Genomic DNA, 12,401 nt, shown 5'->3' with positions numbered 1-12,401 from the left:
TCTTTCTCATTGTTTCCCTATTTCCTTCAACGTTTAGTGCCGTCGTAATGGGAAATATCTGGGTCGTCTCCTCGTCCTCCTCCTCCTCCTCCTCCTCCTCCTCCTTCTCCTTCTCCTTCTCCTCCTTTTACTGCTTTAGATATTCATTCCGGCAATTCTTTCACTTTCCTTACTTAAAATTAAAAAGACGTAGACAGATAGATAGATAGATAGATAGATAGATTGATAGATGGATAGATAAATAGATAGTTAGATTAAAAGAGAGAGAGAGAGAGAGAGAGAGAGAGAGAGAGAGAGATAGACTGGTAGGAAAGGAGAAACAAAAAAAAAACATGGATATTTAGATTTCATGACAGATTAAGGTCAAGAAAGACAGGTGACCCCAATCAGGCAGAGGTCAGGAGCGAGAGAGTTGGCAGGTCAGGGGGAGGAGGCGCGGCGGGTTGACACGAGAAAGTTAGGTCAGTGGAAGAAGAAAGCCCCGAGTCGGTCCCAAGAGAGCCGGATCGCATTACGGGAACATTGAACGACACGAGACGGGCAGGGGGAAAAAAAAGGCGCATTGCTCGCGGTCTTCGCTTGACTTTCATAAGGGGAAAAAAAAAAGTGACTCGAGTATTAGAGAAGAAATGTGTTAAGTGAATGGAGAAATTGACTAACTGGTAACGAGATAAATACTTCTTCTGTTACTACTACTACTACTACTACTACTACTACTACTACAACCCGTACCACGACCACCAATAGCAATAATAAGACGATGAAGAAAATTAAGAAAATGATGAAGGAAAAGAAATGGAAGAAGAAGTAGAGCAATAATGATAATAAAAGAAAATGAAGCGAGAGGAGGAACAAAAGAAAGTAGAAAGCAAGGGATTGGAAGTAAAAAAAAAAAAGGATGAAATCGTGTATTGGAATAATCATAGACGAGTAGGAGATGAGAGAAAAGACGTCCAGAGAGAGAAAGAGGAGGAGGAGGAGGAGGAGGAGGAGGAGGAGAAAGCGCCATTATCCATCGTAACCTCAAGTCATCATTCCTTTCCATAATTACTTTTCACCTCATTCCTCTCTTAACCCTACGTACTTAATGGTCCAGTACACGCACACACGCACATTCTCTCTCTCTCTCTCTCTCTCTCTCTCTCTCTCTCTCTCTCTCTCTCTCTCTCTCTCTCTCTCTCTCTCTCTCCCTCAGGTATACTCAGGTAATTCTCTTCAATCATCAAAAAGTAAACTAATTAAGGTAGAGATATTTTACGAGGTTACCTGTATGTCTGTCATCCAGGTGAACATTGACCTCGCTCAGGGGACTTAAAATTCACCTAAAGATTATTTTCATATCATTATTTTTAAAGGTAAGCGGTCTGTTGTATCTTAAGCATGAGATCGATTTACGTATTGCATATAATTGTATTTCTCTCTCTCTCTCTCTCTCTCTCTCTCTCTCTCTCTCTTTTCTAAATTCCCTTGATAATGTCTAGACGTCTTGTTGCCTTATGTTCGGTCTGTTGGACTTTTCCTCTCCAGTTCACTTAATGTTTTCTTCGTGAATTATAAGAAGATAAAGAGTTGAGGAAAAAAATGTATCTTGTGTAGGCAGAAGAAGTGTAACCAGTGTGAGTAGTAGCAGAAGTAGTAGTAGTAGTAGTAGTAGTAGTAGTAGTAGTAGTAGTAGTATAGTAGTAGTAGTAAGAAAATAGAAAAGATAGTAGAGAATACGAAGAGTAGTAAATAAGAGTAAAGTAGTAAGAGAATAGAAAATAAGAACAGATAATAGTAATAAAATAGTAGTAGTAGTAGTAGTAGTAGTAGTAATAGTAGTAGTAATAAGAATAATGATAATACTAAAATCCTCCTCCTCCACCTGCCGGGCGTCCACACAGGTGCTGAAGAGGAGTCACGTAACTATCTAATCACTTCCTGTCACACGCATAATTCCCTTCAACCCTTGCTCCCTTTCTTCCTCCTCCTCACCCCCCCCCCTGTCTCCTCCTCCTCCTCCTTCTCCCTTCCTTTCTCCTTTCGTCCTTAAATCGCACTCTTCTCCCTGTTGCCATCCCGTCCTTTTTTTTTCCTGCTTCCTCCTCCTCCTGCTCCTCCTCCTCCTCCCTCTCCTTCCCTTTCTCCTTCTTCTGTCTCCCTGTTGCCATCCCATCCTCTTTCTTTCTCCCTCTTCCTCCTCCTCCCTCTCCTTCCCTTTCTCCTTGTTCCAGTCCTGCCACACGCATACCCCCTCCCACCCCCTTCCTCCTCTCGCCCCCTCCATCCCCTCTCTCCCCTTCTCATCCCCTCCCCTCCCTTCCTCTCCCCTCTCTTTCCCATCCCTCCCCTTCCCCTCCCTTCCCTTCCCCTCCCCTCCCTTCCCTTCCCTTCTCATCCCCTCCCTTCCCTTCCTCTCCCCTTCCCTTCCTCTCCCCTTCCCTTTTCTTCCCTTCCCTTCCCTTCCCCTCCCTTCCCTTCCCTTCCCTTCTCTTCTCATCCCCTCCCCTCCCTTCCTCTCCCCTTCTCTTCCCCTCCCTCCTCACCTCCCTTTCCTTCCCCACTTTCCCTCTCCCAGCAAACACTGTGAGCTTTTTTCGTCGGTATTAATGCCCGGAGGTCGCGTACCCAGACTCATAATGGTGACAGGTACCCATCACGTCCCATCTTCGTTCTTCTTGGGTCCACTAATATAACACGTATCGGGCTGCCATCACGGCATTATTATTAAACTTTTTTTTTTCACTCATTTCCTGTCTCTCGTTTTCTTTAGCCTTCATTCCTTTCCCGACTTTTCCAAGACCACGATGAAGATTAGCTGGATTTTCTTTTCTTTTTCTTTTTTTGTTTTGTTTTGTTTTGTTTTGTTATCGTTTCAAGATGAGTCGTGTAGAATCATCACTAGGATAAAAAATAAAAAAAACAGTCCATCCGAAACTGACCTCTCTTTTTGGCCTCTGGTTCTGTTTTCTTTACCGGGATTATTTGCTTTTGTTTTTATTTTTGTTTTGTTTTGTTTTGCCCCTGAGCTGCTTCCTCTACTGTAAATAAATAAAGGTCGATATTATAAGACATTTTCGCTTCTCACATCACATATTTCTAAAGGTCAAAGAGGGAATCAGTCGGGTTCTAATGAGTGTTTCTTTAGGTGCGCGGTACAGAAGAAGCGTCAGACTACCACCAGGCTCATAAAACTACTCCTGGAAATGCCCCAAACTCCTTGAAAAGCCTTGTCATGTAGGTGAACTTGGGCGAGGAAATGTTTAGAAATACTGCCGAGGAACTTCTACGAGAGGGTTCTAATGAGTGTTTCTTTAGGTGCACGGTACAGGAGAAGCGTCAGACTACCACCAGGGTCATAAAACTACTCCTGGAAATGTCCAAAACTCCTAGAAAAGCCTTGTCATATATGTGAACTTGGGCGAGAAAATGTTTCAAAATACGCCCCATTATCTGAGGAACTTCTACGAGAGGGTTCTAATGAGTGTTTCTTTAGGTGCACGGTACAGAAGAAGCGTCAGACTACCACCAGAGTCATAAAACTACTCCTGGAAATGCCCAAAACTCCTAGAAAAACCTTGTCATGTATGAGAACTTGGGCGAGGAAATGTTTCAAAATACGCCCCATTATCCGAGGAACTTCTACGAGAGGGTTCTAATGAGTGTTTCTTTTGGTGCACGGTACAGTAGAAGCGTCAGACTACCACCAGGGTCATAAAACTACTCCTGGAAATGCCCCAAACTCCATATAGGTGAACTTGGGCGACGAAATGTTTAAAAATACTGCCGAGGAACTTTTACGAGAGGCTTTTCAAACTGACGAACTGATGACGTGCAGATACGATTATAATACAAGTTGGTTTATAATACAGGTTTTGATCACGTCACCCGTTCGTCATCTTCCTTCTTTATCCCATCTACGAGTATCCTGCCTCTTGCCCTTCTACCTCCTCCCTCCTTCTCGTTACCCAGCATCCTCCTCCATCTCCTACATGATTATCTCGCGTTGCATCTTCCTACGTTCTTGCTTTTTCTGATCACGTCTCCCTTTCGTCATCTTCCTTCTTTATCCCATCTACGCGTATCCTCCCTCTTGCCCCCCCCCCCTCCCAACCTCCTCCCTTCTTCTCTTTACCCAGCATCTTCCTCCATCTCCATCCTTTGTTCCTGCTCTTCTTCCTTCATCCCATCGTCCTCTTCTCCCATCTTTATCCCATCAGTCTTTGCGCCTCAATACCATCATTATCCCTCATTTCCTTTCTCATCTGGTTCGTCTTCGCTTTCTCACTCTCTTCCTATCTATTCTTATTTATGTCTACTTTCCTCTACCCTTCCTTTCTACCATCCTCCCTTCTGTGACACTTTCTCTCCATTCGTCTCTCCATTTTTTCCCTCCTCTACTCCGTTTCTTCCTCCCTTTATTTATTTTCCCTTCGTCCTTCAGTTCCTTCTCCCTCCCGCCTTTCTCTCCGTCCCCTGTCCCATCCCTCCATCATTTCCTTTCTCACAAGGTCCGTCTCTCTCTTTATCTTCGTCCCTCCCTCCCCCTGGCTTTCTCACTCTCTCCCTCCTCCTCCCTCCCCCTCCCTCCCCCTCCCTCCACGTTATGTCTCGCTAAAGTACTCGGACACACCAGGAGTTCCTCACTAATGGGATGTGGTTGGTTATTCTCTCTCTCTCTCTCTCTCTCTCTCTCTCTCTCTCTCTCTCTCTCTCTCTCTCTCTCTCTCACACACACACACACACACACACACACACACACACACACACGCACTAATCCTCTCCTGACCCCGCCGACTGCTCCTTCTTACGTTATGAAAACAAACTTTCTTCTTAAGACGTGGAGAAGCAACCTGACTTCCTGCTTTAAAAATATATACACATAAATAACAGAATAAGAAAAAAGTATCAATAATTATTTTCCTTTTAAGATTTGCTCGTTGGCTCTCGTGGATTCTTTTTGACGTTTTCTTTATGTTTTCTATTTTTTCTTTAATAAATCACGGATGCGTTTACCTGGCGACTCCCGCAACCACGAAGGTAAATCAACAGGTGTGAGGCTCGTGCAGGTGAAGTGTTGACGAGATCCCTCAACTCACACACCCCTAAACCCTAACCCTAAAAAGGAACCTGAGTCGGATAGGTAATAATATAATGTGTGTGGGGGGGGGGAGTGGACTGATACATAGATGAATAAATTGACAGAGAAAGTCGTGTCGGGGGACGAAAGCAACAAGTAGGTACCGTAACCTTGCCCTGTGTTCTGTGTTACCTGGGACGGGACTACAGGTAAAAACAGGAACAGTAGCTTAGTGTTAGAGGAGGAGGAGGAGGAGGAGGAGGAACAGCAGGAGGAGGAGGAGTAGCAGCATCAAGAGGAGGAGGGAGGAGGGAGATAACTGTACCCACGTTGTCTCAAGAGTCGGTGGGTCCCTGGGCATACCTGTGCTTACCAGTTGCATAAAAGGGCGAGATTGGATCGGGGAGGAGCATCACAAGACTGGGAGCAACGCGGAAGCAATGCGAGGGAAAGGGACGAGGAGGAGGAGGAGGAGGAGATGAGTGAAGGTTTGAGAGTAATGATATGAAGGATAGCAGTGAGGGGAATGGGATAGAGGGAGGATGGAAGGAAATGGAGCTGAGGACAAGGTAGGGGATGGAGAGGTGATGAAGGATAGGAAGGAGGAGAATGGAATGCAGTAAAGGTTAAGGAATGGGAAGATAAAAAAAGGTTAAGACACTAATGGATGTAGAGAGCAATAGAATAGGAATGGGATAATGGGAAGAGAATGGAATTGAGTGAGGGACAAAGAGATAGGAGACGAGGAGATAACGAAGGATAAGACCGTAATGGGTGTAGAGATTAGTACTAAAATATAGGAATGGATGAAAGGGAGAATAGAATAGAATGAAGTGATAGACAAGGAAGGAGATGAAGAGATAAAAGAGAGAAAAAAATAATGGATGTATAGGGCAGAGTACTGAAAGATAGGAACGGAATGGAGGGAGGAGATTGGAATGGATGGAGGGACAAGGAAGGAGAAGATAAGGAGATAAGAAAAGGTAAAACAGTAATGGATGTAGTGGGCAGCATTGAAGGATAGGGATAGGATAAAGGGAGAAGAATGGAAGGGTAAGGGAGACGAGGAAGCAGATGAGGAGATAGAGAATAGTAGGACAGTAATGGATGTAAAGGATAGCACTGAAAAATAGGAATAAGATATAGGGAGGAGAATGGAACGGAGTGGAGGGCAAGGATGGAGAGGTGAGGGAGGGAAAGAAATAATATATGTGCAGAATATTGAAGGAATAAAAGGAGAATACAGTGAAACAAAAAAAAAAAACTTTGTGAAGAAGATTGACTTTTTTAGGCACTGAAGATGAGTTTTATTTTGAAAGAGATTGACCTTTTTACTGAGCATGACGAGAAGAGTTTTTTTTATGAAGCACTGAAGATGAGTTTTATTTTGAAAGAAACCAAATGACTTCCCTTGAACTTTCACCCCCCCCCCCCTCCACCACCACCGTCCCTCAGGAAACAAAACAAAAACCAAACAACACGGGACAAACATAAAGAAAGTGAAGAGACACGAACAAACGACCGAGCAAACCAACATGGAAGTTAGCGTTTACGGGGGAGAGGGGAGAGGAGGGGGGAGGGAAAGGTGAGGGGGGAGAGAGGGGGAGAGAAGAGAGGGAAGAAAGGTCAATTGGGGTCACTCACTCTCGCTCTTAAACGTGTCGACTGGGTAAGGGTATCGAATGAGAGAGAGAGAGAGAGAGAGAGAGAGAGAGAGAGAGAGAGAGAGAGAGAGAGAGAGAGAGAGAGAGAGAGAGAGAGAGAGAGAGAGAGAGACATAGAGAGATGAAGGGAAAAAAAGAAAGGGAAAGGAATAAAGAGAATGAGAGAAAAAAATGGATTTCAGAAGAAGGAGAATGGGAAAAATAAAGAAATACGGTTTGAAAAAAAATCAGAAATGGAAGATAAGGGAGAGGACAAAATGCGAAAAGGAAAGAGATAAAGAAAATAAAAGACACAGACAGACAAACCGCCAGACACAAACAGAGACAGACAGACAAAGAGGGGAGGAGCGAAGCGGGTCATGAGGAACAGGAAGGACAGACATTGACCCCCGCTGGACAAGGAGGCTGAGAGGAGGGAGGGAGGGAGGGAGGCAGGGGGAGCGATAGGAGAGGACAGGGACGAGGCAGAGCGGAGGATAGGAAGGGGAAGGGGGTGAGGGAAGGGAAGGCAGGGAGGGGGAAGAATAGGAGGGGAAGGGGACGAGGCAGAAGGGAGAATAGAAGGGGAAGGGGATGAGGCAAGGAAAGGCAGGAAAGGGGAAGAATAGAAGAGGACGAGGCAGAGCGGAGGATAGGAAGGGGAAGGGGGTGAGGGAAGGGAAGAATAGGAGGAAGGGGACAGGGCAGAAGGAGAATAGAAGGGAAGGATGAGGCAAGGAAGAGCGGAGTCTGGAAGGGAAGGCGCGAGGCAAGGGAAGGCAGGGAAGGGATTAACAGTGTAACGGAACCTCCTATCTGGCTGCCATGTTGCTTGTGGTCGTGGGAAGATGAAGGTGTTGTTTGTAGAAGAGTTTACGATCCTCTTTGAATCTCTGGGCCGAAGTCTTAAGGTCGTATTTTAAAACATTTCGTCGCCCAAGTTCACATATTTGACATGGCTTTCGTTAGAGCTGTAGGCCTTTCCAGGAGTAGTTTTATGACCCTGGTGGTAGTTTGACCCTTCTTCTGTCCCATGAACCTTAAAAACACTCATGAAATGCAGATTGATCCCCTCTTTGACCTTTAGAAATAGTTAATGTGAGAAGCGATGGTGTCTTAAAATACGGCCCTCAGTGCCAGTTTTACAGTCCAATGCAACAAGTTCGTAAGCTCCCCAACCAAACACGAAATACCACGAAAATTCATTGTCTAGTGTTTGGCGCTGATAAAAAAAAGGAGGAAATTTTAGGAAACCACACAGGAATTCTCTCTAGTATCTGGTATTGAGTAGAAATAACGGATCATTGTGGAGAATATAGTTTGGTTTGGGCGCTTACAATGGCGGTGTTGAACTGGCGAATTGGCCCTTAAACGCATCGCCTCCCCAGTTCGCCTGTTCGAAGAGCCTCTCGTGGAATTTGCTGGGCGTTTCAAGGCTTGTTTTGTGATCCTAGTGATAGTTGTACACGATTTCTACGCCATGAACGGAAAAACCAGCCATGAAAATCCGGTTAGTCTTTCCTATGGCTTTGGGAATAGTCGCAAAGGGAGCCTGATACGTTTAAAAATATGGAGATGGATAGAAACGATTAGAGGAAGGGAAAAGGAAAAAGGGATGGAATTTGAAGAGGAGTTACGAATGGAAGAGAGAGAGATGGAGGAAAAATGAAAAAGGGAAAGGAATAAAAGATAGAGAGAATGAGAGAAAAAATAGATTAGAGAAGAAGGAGAAGGGGAAAAAGAAAGAAATACGGTTTGAAAAAAAAATTCAGAAAGGGAAGAAAAATGGAGAGGACAAAATAGGAAAGGGCAAGAGACGACAAAATGGGGATGGCAAAAGAGTTTTAGGAGAGTTAACGATCCCTTTTGAGCTTTTTTTTGAGGGTGAAGAAAATGGGGTGTGAGTGGTATGACAGGATAGGAAGAGGACGAACGGAAGGAGAGATAGAGGAAAAAAGGGACGAAAGGAGAGAGAAGGAGAGGGAGATAAAATAACGAGAAAGAAACATAAAGAAGGAAAGGAAAGAGAGATGGAGGGAAAAGGTGCAACAAGAAAGCGACTGAACGAAAGAGAAAATATGGAAAGGAATAAAAGAAGGCGGAGGAATGAAAATAAATAAAAGGAAAGAAAAAATAAGGGTGTCAGGGATAAATAAAAGTGAGTGTGATAGAGAGACGAAAATTTGAGACCAGAAAGATTTTAAAGAAGAGGAAAAAATATGACTCCTCGTAACGATAAATAAACGAGCAGAAGAATTGATAAACGAAGAAAGTAAAGCTAAAGAAAAAAATGATTGCCAGGGTTAATAAAAGTGTGGGTGAGAGAGACGAAAATTTAAGACCAGAAAGATATTTAAAAAGACGAAAAATGTCACTCCTCGTAAAGATAAATAAACGAGTAGAAGAAACAATAAGCGAAGAAAATAAAGCAAAATAAAAAAAAGGATTGCCAAAGTTAATAAAAGTGAGAGAGAGAGAGAGAGAGATGAAAATTTGAGACCTGGAAGAAATATAAAAAGAGGAAAAATATCTCTTCGTAAAGATAAATAAACGAATACTTGAATTATTAACTAAAACAAAAAAAACGCGTAGAATTCATGGCTAAATCCGGTTGTTGAGTTCCTTGAGGTAAGATAAGCGTCTCAGGTGTTCATGGCTCCTGCGTTGATTGATTCACCTGCGTCCCTAATTAACATCCTGATTGACTCACCTTCCGACCTGCCGCAATCTGGAATCAGTGGCGGCGTGTGAGAGAGATAGCGAGACATTTGGCACCAGGAAGGAAGAGATTATAAAAAGAGAGAGAGAACGCGTCTGCTCGATGTGATGCATAAATTGAGAGATAAATTGGTGGAGTTGAATAGATTAAGAAAAAACGTAAGTAAAAAGTTAGGTCAGGTCCGGTTGGTTTCCTTAATCTTTTTTTTCTTTCATCAATCTGTTCTGGAGTGACACTTATTGATTCATATATTCAACTTTCTATTTAACTGAAGCCTCAAGTAATCGTTTATGCTTCTTGCTTGACTTGTCACTCACAAAAAAAATATAAAAATGCATTCATATAAACGATTCAGATAAACGATACAAAACACGCACGCGCGCACACACACACACACACACACACACACACACACACACACACACACACACACACAGACACACATATTCATAGGTTTTCGTGGGAGACTGAAGGGAAGGAAGAGAAGGACGACGAAAGAAAGGAGGGAGAGATAGAAGAAGATAAAAGAAAAGAAACAGATAATTAAGAAAGGAAAGACGACAAAAGTTTACAGGGATACATGTAGAAATAGGGGACGCAAAAAATGAAAGATAAAGAAAGGAGGAACGAGGAACGAGAGATACAGAAGGAAATTAAGAGAAAATGGAGAGAAGATAAAGATGGATAAACGAGTAAAGGAAAGGGATATGGAGGGAAAAGATACGATAGAAGATAGGATAGTGCGATAGGAGGAGAAAAGGAAAAGTCTTAAGGAATTAACTTACCGGGAAAATAAAAGGTAGAGTTCATTTTAGGTATCAGAATAAATATGAGAGAGAGAGAGAGAAATAAAAAGACGGAGAGGTGAATAGATAGAATTGATTGATTGATTGATTATTATACAGATAGACACCCAAATTTATAGGAGGAAAAACAGACAGACAAACAAACGAAAGCTCCCAAGTCTAAAAATTGGTGTAACAAGAAATAATATTGAATTCTACACTTCAGCGACCACCCCCTCCAGACTAAGATCCCGCTACCTCCTCCTCCTCCTCCTCCTCCTCCTCCCCCTCCTCCTCCTCCTCCCTCTCCCCTCCTCCTCCTCCTCTCCTCCTCCTCCTCCCTCTCCTTCAGTGCCCTCCTCCTCCTTAGGAGGAATGCCGTTTTACAAAGTTACCTTGTTAGGCTGTGGATCCTTACCGCACTACCCCCTATGTCCCCCCCCCCCCCCCCCCTCCCCCTACCCCTCCTCCTCTCTCTCTCTCTCTCTCTCTCTCTCTCTCTCTCTCTCTCTCTCTCTCTCTCTCTCTCTCTCTCTCTCTCTCTCTCTCTCTCTCTCTCTCTCTCTCTCTCTCTCTCTCTCTCTCTCTCTCTCTCTCTCTCTCTCTCTCTCTCTCTGTGTATCTATATTTATCTATCTTCTATAATAAATACTTCAAGGATAACCATTTTTACACTAACGGGAGCAGCTCGAAGACAATAAGTAAATAAATAAATAAATAAAGCTCGCTAAACGTTGCTCCTATGAAAGAATAATAAGACCTAAGAGAAAAATTAATAATGAGACCTCACCTTCCTTTTTGATTATTATTGTTTCCTTTTTTGTGCCCTTGAGCGGTCTCCTTTGTTGTAAAAAATAAAAAAATAAAAGCTCCCAGTATAACAGTATAAACAAAAGTATGCAAATCAAGAACGTGTCAATAAGAGAACGACAAAACCCCGCAGAGTAAAATGATAAAACTTGAACTTGCGGGGAATATTTTGGTAATCTTTTTGACCGTCTGGCGGGGAAGGTTGACCAGACTGGGCGTTGTCCCGAAAGCCTTCACCTTCACCTTCACTCTTACACACACACACACACACACACACACACGCACACGCACTCCCACACTAAGACAATGCCCATTCTTAAATCTTCTTGACTGGGAGAATGTGTGTGTGTGTGTGTGTGTGTGTGTTTAATCAAGTGTGTGAGCTGATTTTAAACTGACGCTAATTGCTCTGTTCCTACGTCCACAACCACCACCACCACTGCTATAAAAATTCCACCACCAACCACAACTACTACTATTACTCAACAACCAAGACCACTATCACCACTGCCACTACTACCACTACCCACTGCCAATCTCCTACTCTACCTATCTCTTCTACTGTCACTACCACTACCACTGCTATCAATACCACTAACCTACCACCACCATCACTACCACTATCCTTTGTCCCTTACATATTACCCTAACTACCCTCCCTACCACTACCACCACCATCACCACCACTAACAAGACGCAATTCAGTATCACCACAAACTATTCTGCCCCTCAACTCCACTATCTCATGCCCCTTATACCTTTCCCTTACACCCTACCTCACCTTACCTACCCTTACCCTAACACCACCACCACCGCTAACTGTAACCTACCTCACCTGCCACACCTGCCACCTATAACTCTTACCGTAAGCCTCATAACTCAGTGGGAGGTGTTGTTAGGAGCTGAAAATTCCTCACATAACCTTACCTGCAGAGAGAGAGAGAAAGAGAGGGAGAGGGAGAGGAAGCGAAAGAATAAAGGAAAGAAAAGGAGGAAGAAAGAAAGACAGAGAAAATAAGAAAATAATGAAAGAAAATAAGTATGAGAGATCGAGAACTTCCTGAGTAGATCAAGACAATACTATAAGATTAAACTGCAAGAGGGTCTGAATATGAAATTAAACGATGTTGAAGAAAATAATAACAGGGTAATGCTAGATAAGCTTCCACGTCGCTGTTCCTTTGTTCAGTGCGTGAGAGAGAGAGAGAGAGAGAGAGAGAGAGAGAGAGAGAGGAGGAGGAGGAGGAGGGAGCGATAAACGAGTAAGGTGGCGGTGATCTCACACACACACACACACACACACACACACACAGGTACACACACACAGGTACACACACATGCACACCGTCTCAGTATTGATATTTCAGACAGTTTTATTTGCGGAT

The 12,401-nt window shown here is 43.6% G+C and overlaps 1 protein-coding gene across 1 annotated transcript in view; it reads right to left on the bottom strand.

Moving 5' to 3' along the window:
* The window catches only part of LOC126998050 (uncharacterized), a 28,408-nt gene that overhangs the window by 6,444 nt on the left and 9,563 nt on the right, over positions 1–12,401 (bottom strand). The window lies entirely within an intron of this gene.

Source organism: Eriocheir sinensis, chromosome 13 (genome assembly GCF_024679095.1).
Source record: "Eriocheir sinensis breed Jianghai 21 chromosome 13, ASM2467909v1, whole genome shotgun sequence".
NCBI classification, from domain to species: domain Eukaryota; kingdom Metazoa; phylum Arthropoda; class Malacostraca; order Decapoda; family Varunidae; genus Eriocheir; species Eriocheir sinensis.
The sequence above is the reverse complement of the archived record's forward strand: the minus strand, read 5'-3'. Positions and strand labels throughout refer to the sequence as shown.